Raw genomic sequence first — 6,575 nt, 5'->3', positions numbered from 1 at the left:
GGGGGGGGAGAGAAAGCCACCAGATCTGGGACTCAGCCATGTGGGAGTCCAGTGCCCTTAACCACCACACTACCTGCCAGCCCCTTACAAGGTAGTTCTTAAAATCAGAATAAAGAGATGGGCCTTTGGGATCCCTTTTGCATGGGGCTGCCCCTTAAGGTCTAAATACAATTCCTTAAGGATCTAATTTGCAGTTAGTTGATAATATTTGGAGTTCTCTATTGAGTAAATATCTCATGTGAAATACACACTTCATTTGGGTTTTAATTTATTATAGGTTAAACTCAGCGTTCAGTAATTAAATGGGAACAGACGTTTTTCTGAAGCAAGCACTTGCATCTTATTTGAAATGCTGATCATCTTCTGAGTTGGAGGTGCTCAGAGTAGTTCTGCGGCAGCAGCAGCATTGTCTTCAGCCCTGTGGCACATATTGGGTTCCGTGTGTTGTAACAGTTCCAAGTATTGTCATCCATTTAAGCTTTACAAGAAGCCAATGCATCATTTAACAGATGAGGAAACTGAGGCCTAGAGGGGTTAAGTGACTTGCTTAGAGTCAAATAATTAGGATTTGAAACCAAATTGTCCTGTTAAAAAGCTAGAGTGATTTTAAAATTTTGTTCCATCTCCACCCCTTTTCACTGTTACTGAAAATGTGGCCCCTGGGTCTTCCTGCATCAGCACTCTTAGGGATGTTGGTAAAAGTGCAGCTTCCTGAACCCTATCCCATACTTAGTGAATCATAATCTCTGAGGGAGGGAACCAAGTGCTCATATATTTCTTATGCACAATAAAATCTGAACACCTAAGCCTTCTATGTTTGTATCTGTTGAGATTGGTGATAGGACTGTGCATTTCTGGCATATTCCTATAAATCTGAATAATTAGCAACTCAGATGTCGGACAGCAGTTACTTTCTTATTTACCCATGTCATAAATTCTCAGTCATTCCAGGGCCAGATCACCCAAAATACATTTTTACTACAGTAAAAATGTCACTGGCTTCACAAGATGAGTTTAGATAGTAAATCCGTGACCATATTTTAATGGTTATATAATTATTTTATTGTGTATTAGGAAAACTGGCACATCATGCTTGTGATCTAATGGATGTTATTGCTTAGAGCAGACAAAGTACAACAAATGGAGTGGATTTTAAGTCAGTATAAAGATACTGTACTCAGGTACAGATGGGGCCAGAACCATAGCCTAGTGGTTAAGGAAGCTGGATCCCACATGGCTTACCATGGTTTGAATCCTGGCCCCAGTAGTTTGAAAACCCCCCTGAACATGTGTGTGTGCATACCCCAAATCCTGACTGGATGAAGAAATGGAGGAAAAGGAATTGCTGTATGACTATGCCCCATATGGGGGTGCCTACTTCTTCTCCTCTGTCTAGCTAGTGTACATACCCTCTGACAATGAAAACATATATTTGTACAGGTGGTATGTAGGTACAGCAAGCCAAACTTGTAAAGGTAGTATGCGAAATGACAAAGTTTGGCAAACATTGTTCCAACTGAAAGATAGCTATTATGTTCAATTGTGGTCAACTAAATTAATAAGGTTATGCTTTAATACCAAGTCATCCTGAAGATTAGCATGATCAAAGAGGGTCCAGCAGGTGTTGTGGTTAAGGCACTGGACTTCCACATGGTTGACCACCGTTTAAGTCCTGGACCTGGCAGCTTGAAACTCACACTGGGCATGTGTGCATGTGGGCGGGCGTTCGTGCATGCCCAAAATCCCAGGAGGAAAATAGAAGAAAAGATTGTGGTGTGGTCATTGCCCCTGGGGGTTGATTTCTCACTTTCCCTTTACTGTCTCTCCAGTGAGCATATGTGCCCTATGGCAAAAATCTAAAACAACAACAACAACAAAAAAACTACTGGAAGAAATGTAATAAAGCATTTTGTTTTTCTTGCCCCCCCCCACTCAACTGCTTTCATTTTTAGTAGACTGGTGATAAAAAAACAAAAACAAGAAAACCTGTTTCAATACAAGAGCTGAATGTAATCTTCCATGATTAGATGAAATAGTACAGTGAGGGATTGTAATGAAAGATTTTTCTTTACAGAATTATTTAATTATTTATTTTATTTTTAATTTGACCAGAGAGGGTCAGAGCGAGAGAGAGCAAGAGAGTGGGAAAGTGAGAAAGCAAGCCACCAGGTCCAGGACTTGAACTGTGGTTGGCCATATGGGAGTCCAGCGCTCTTACCTACCACGCCACCTGCCGGCCCCTAGTGAAACATTTTTAAGAGCTATTAGAGGTGACATAGTTCATCACAGCCTCTATTGCTTGGAAAGTAAAAGTGGGCCAGGAAGAGGGAGTGTGAGGGAGTAGTACAAGTAGTATTGGTTAGCTTTGTGACCATGAATAAAGAGGGCTCAGTTTCCTTGTCTGTAAGGATAAAAGGGTTTGGATTCGTTTATAAACCTCTAAATGCCTTTCTTTCTAGAATGTTCTCTGTTTTTTAGTTTATTTATCTACTTCCTTAGAGAGAGAGATTTACTCCCAACGGAGTCCTCATACTGTTGTCTTCCCCCAGCCACCTAAGATCACAGGCATGCCTACAGGCATGTCCAGCATGTTGAGGTAGACTTGGGAACTAAACCCCAATCTTCCACTAAGCCCCAATGGATCCAACATTGCAGAGTGCCACACCACTGCTGCGCCACTGTGGCTGGACCTAGAACGTTCTTCAATTATGTTTCATCCCAATGGATTTGATTTTGAGATTAATGTAATCATTTTCCTTCCTTTGGCTCTGTCATTATCATCATCATTTCTCTGTTCCTCTGTTCCTCCCCTCACTCACATATACTCAGTAACTGTTTCTTCTCTAAACATTCTGAAGAAAAAGGAGAAAATGGAGAATGTCCTATACCGAGGTTAATCATTGAACAGGAAAATATCTGGATCCTTAACGAAAATAAGGCAGTACATGTGAAAAGCTTTGTTATGCTTAAGCTAGGTCTCATTAATTAGAGGAAGCAGAAGCCTGATGTTTCAGATTCCATGGCTATAATCCATTGTTGCTAGTCTGGCCTCATTTATGTATTAAATCAGAGGTTGCAAACTCCAGTGCCTACACAGGACAGATAACAAGCTCGGACGACTTGGGAGAGTACTGTGGAGAACTGCAGAGTACACTTTGCCCCTCTGAAAGCAATTAAATTAAAAAAAACAGAAACACAAAAGCACCTGCTTCTGCCTGTTTGAACAATAGGCCTCCAGTTTGTAAGCACTGTAGTAGATAAAAATATGCTGTCCTACATACCAAGGTTCTTGAGAGAAATAATTAGTACTACAAATGTCAAGACTCGGACTTCTGCTTCTGGGAAGATGGAGCAGATGTACTTTCTCTTGTTCTTCATAGTGAGTACAACTAAGACCCTAGACATGTTCTATAAAATAAACAAAAAAAATACTCTGAAAGGTAGAGAAGGTGACAGACTGGCTAGAGATCTTAGAACACTAGGATGACATGGTGAATTCCCTGGGTTTTGTTTTTGCCACATAGATCTCAGACCATTGTTGATGAAGCTAGCAACTCAGAAATGCCAACAGGCGAAAGCAAGAAAAGCCTGCTCTGTCTAGCCAGTGGGAGCAGGAAAGAGGCAGAATAGCGAAAAGAAAACTTTCACACTAGCCATTCTACTTCAGCCAAACACCATTGAAAAGATTGTGGTCCCCATAGTCACCTGCCAGCAAAGCCACTTAGGAAGCCTAGATTCCACTCTTGCCAGGCTGTAATGAAGCACGCCATAACCACCTTCATGGGTGATGTCAGAGGAAGCCTAGTACAGAATTGGTAAGGAGGCTACTCTCTTCAGTGTAGTGCCAGTGAAGGCCATGTGGGGGGGCAATAGTGAGGAACCCCTTTCTCATTCTGGTAGGTCTCTGTGGATGCCTAGCTGGGAACACAAACTCTCGCCCCTGCTTAGCGGTAGTAACAAGGACCATACTGTACCCTCCAGTGACAATAGAGGCTGAGCAGGGAGCCTGGGCTTCTACCCCTGCCAGAAAATAATAAAATTGTGTCCCTCCACTTCTCTTGCTAAAGCAGTGTCCGAGAAAGCCTTCGAAAGCAGAAGGATTTCAGATCCAGAATCGCACAACATAATGCCTCAACTGTCCAGATTTCAGTTGAAAATAATTTGTCACACTGAGAACAAGATCTCAAAATGAATGTACAAAAGAGAATCAACATGTCAAAACTAAGATGACAGAGATCTTAGAATTATGTGCAAAAGATTTTTATCTTTTTTTTTTTTTGGAGAGGTTTTTTTGCGATAGGGCGCGTGCACTCGCCAGACAGACAGAGAGAGACAGAAAGACAGAAAGCGAGAAATCACCCCCCTAGGGGGGATGGCCATGCTGCAGTCCCTTCTCCTCCATTGTCCTCTCGGGATCTTGGGCACGCACGCACACACACCCGGCGTGAGTTTTAAGCCACTGGGTCCGGGACACAAACCGTGGTCGACTACATGGGAGTCCAGCGACATAGCCATTACGCTAACTGCTGGTCCCTGTGCAAAAGATTTTAAAGAAGGCATCATAACGTTGCCTCAGTGATTATGAAACAATGAAAAAAAGAGAAAGTTAAGGAAAAAATAGAAGAGTTTTAGGAAAGAAATACAAGCAATAAAGAAGAACCATGCTAGGCATTGTGCCATGTGCCTGTGGTACAAATGTGAGACCAGCTTGGGCAACATAGTTAGACCCTACCTCTTAAAAAAGAAAGGGAAGAACCAAATGGAAATTTAAAAAATGGAAAATACAATTTTAATGCCGGGATCCAGCCTTGGCAGGGGTGGGTTGACTTGTTGGAGGCGGCGAAGGAAAGGAAGACTTAGGTCTCGGTGCCTTTTCATGCACGTCCTCAGCCAGCCACTCCCAGAGATTGCTCTCTGAGGAGTGACAACTGCTAGGAATCATTGTGTGCCTTTTTATTGAAAATGTGATACATGCAAGTGAACAGGTGAGAGGCTATGTGTTCTAATTATCAATTCATAAAGTTTTAACAATAGAGATCAAAGATTCTATCCAGGGTTTGAGTAAGGGCAGGTCTATTAATCATCGATACAATTCAACAATTGTTTGATTGATGTAAGCAGGCTTTTGAGAACTTCTGCGAGTGTGGTTTCAGAGAACAACTCCAGCAGGCAGAGTTAATTATCAGCCAGTACTTGGCAGCAGCCATCTTGCAGTTACTGGTGTGATTCTAAAAAAGAAAATCTCGGGTACAGATATTAGTTCTTATGGATCTCAATAAAGAATGATATTTATATAATTCTATAGAGATCAAGAATTTATTTAAAGGAATCCTAATATATTTACCTATCCTGAAGGGGTGAAGTTATTATTCACTTGGTGAGGGCGGGGACAGTTTTTTCAACTGGAGGTAAAGTGACTAATAAGTTAATGAAAAACTTTAAAATGGGTTTATGATGTTGTGGATTCACTTGTGTAGCCCATGGCACCACTGTTGTATATTTTTGTTAGAACATTAGTTACCATGGGACGAGAGTGTCCTAGGCCAGTTTCAGCCTAGTCCTATTATATGTAAAAAGGTTATTTATATTAAATGTGTCTTGAAGGGTCTTCCAAAGGTCAAGAAGAACTTTAGCACACCCTTTACTGTGCCCAATGAAGTGCTGTAATTAACAGTAAGTGGTCAGGGTAAAGGGGAGTGGTTGGGGAACTTTGGGGAAATCTTACTACAAAGATGTATGAGAAAACTATGTAATTCTTTTATAGTAGTATATCAGGGAGTCAGAGGGGGATCACTTCCAGCAAGGCTACCACAGTTCCCAGAGCGAATAGCAAATGGCCTTGCCGACATGCTAATTGACCCAAGCATTGTTCCAACATCGGGGGGTGTACAGTAGCGGCCTTGCCAACATACTGAACCAACCGGAAGCGGTGCTCAAAGGTCAAGGGGCTCAGACAGGTCCTGGAGCCCCGCCAGGTCGGACTCCTCCATTTTAAAACTCAATGGACGGATTCAACAGCAGATTAGAGAAGACAGAGGAAAGAATCTGTGAACTTGAAATATATAGAAAATACCCATTCTGAATGACAGAAATGAACAGAGCCTCAGGCACCTGTAGAAGTATAACAAAAGATCTGACCTTGTAGTCATTAAAGCCCCAAAGGAAAGAAAGGGGATGGACTGAAAAAGTACCTGAATAAAACTGAAAACTTCCCAAATTTGGCAAAAGACAAGCCTACAGATGAAAGTTCAGTCAATTCTAAACGAGAGAAACCCTCAAAATCCACACCAACTCTTATAGGCACACTTCTGAAAACTAAAAACGAAGAAAAATCTCAGGCCAGATGTTGGCACAGTGGTAATGCAGTACTCTGTAAGGCTAATCAACATGGGGAGGTTCCAGGTTTGTGTCCAAAGACTCTCCTGAACATAGCTGAAGCTGGGGTAGATCACAGCATGGAGATCCTCTCACGGATGCCTTGCTCTCCATCTCTCTCACTAAAGAAAGAAAGAAGCTAAAAAATAAAAATAAAAACAAAGGGAAATACTGACAATAGTAAGAGAAGTAACACCTGT

At 41.8% G+C, this 6,575-nt stretch overlaps 1 protein-coding gene and 1 pseudogene across 3 annotated transcripts in view; one reads left to right on the top strand and one right to left on the bottom strand.

The window, feature by feature from the left end:
- The window catches only part of LOC102502846 (serine/threonine-protein phosphatase 2A catalytic subunit beta isoform pseudogene), a 5,039-nt pseudogene extending 1,634 nt beyond the window's left edge, over positions 1-3,405 (bottom strand).
- The window catches only part of MTMR1 (myotubularin related protein 1), a 66,543-nt gene that overhangs the window by 5,063 nt on the left and 54,905 nt on the right, over positions 1-6,575 (top strand). The gene's annotated exons all lie outside the window — the stretch shown is intronic.

This window comes from Tupaia chinensis, unplaced genomic scaffold (assembly GCF_000334495.1).
Source record: "Tupaia chinensis unplaced genomic scaffold, TupChi_1.0 Scaffold149448_1, whole genome shotgun sequence".
Taxonomy (NCBI): domain Eukaryota; kingdom Metazoa; phylum Chordata; class Mammalia; order Scandentia; family Tupaiidae; genus Tupaia; species Tupaia belangeri.
This window is presented reverse-complemented; position numbering and strand designations above follow the sequence as displayed.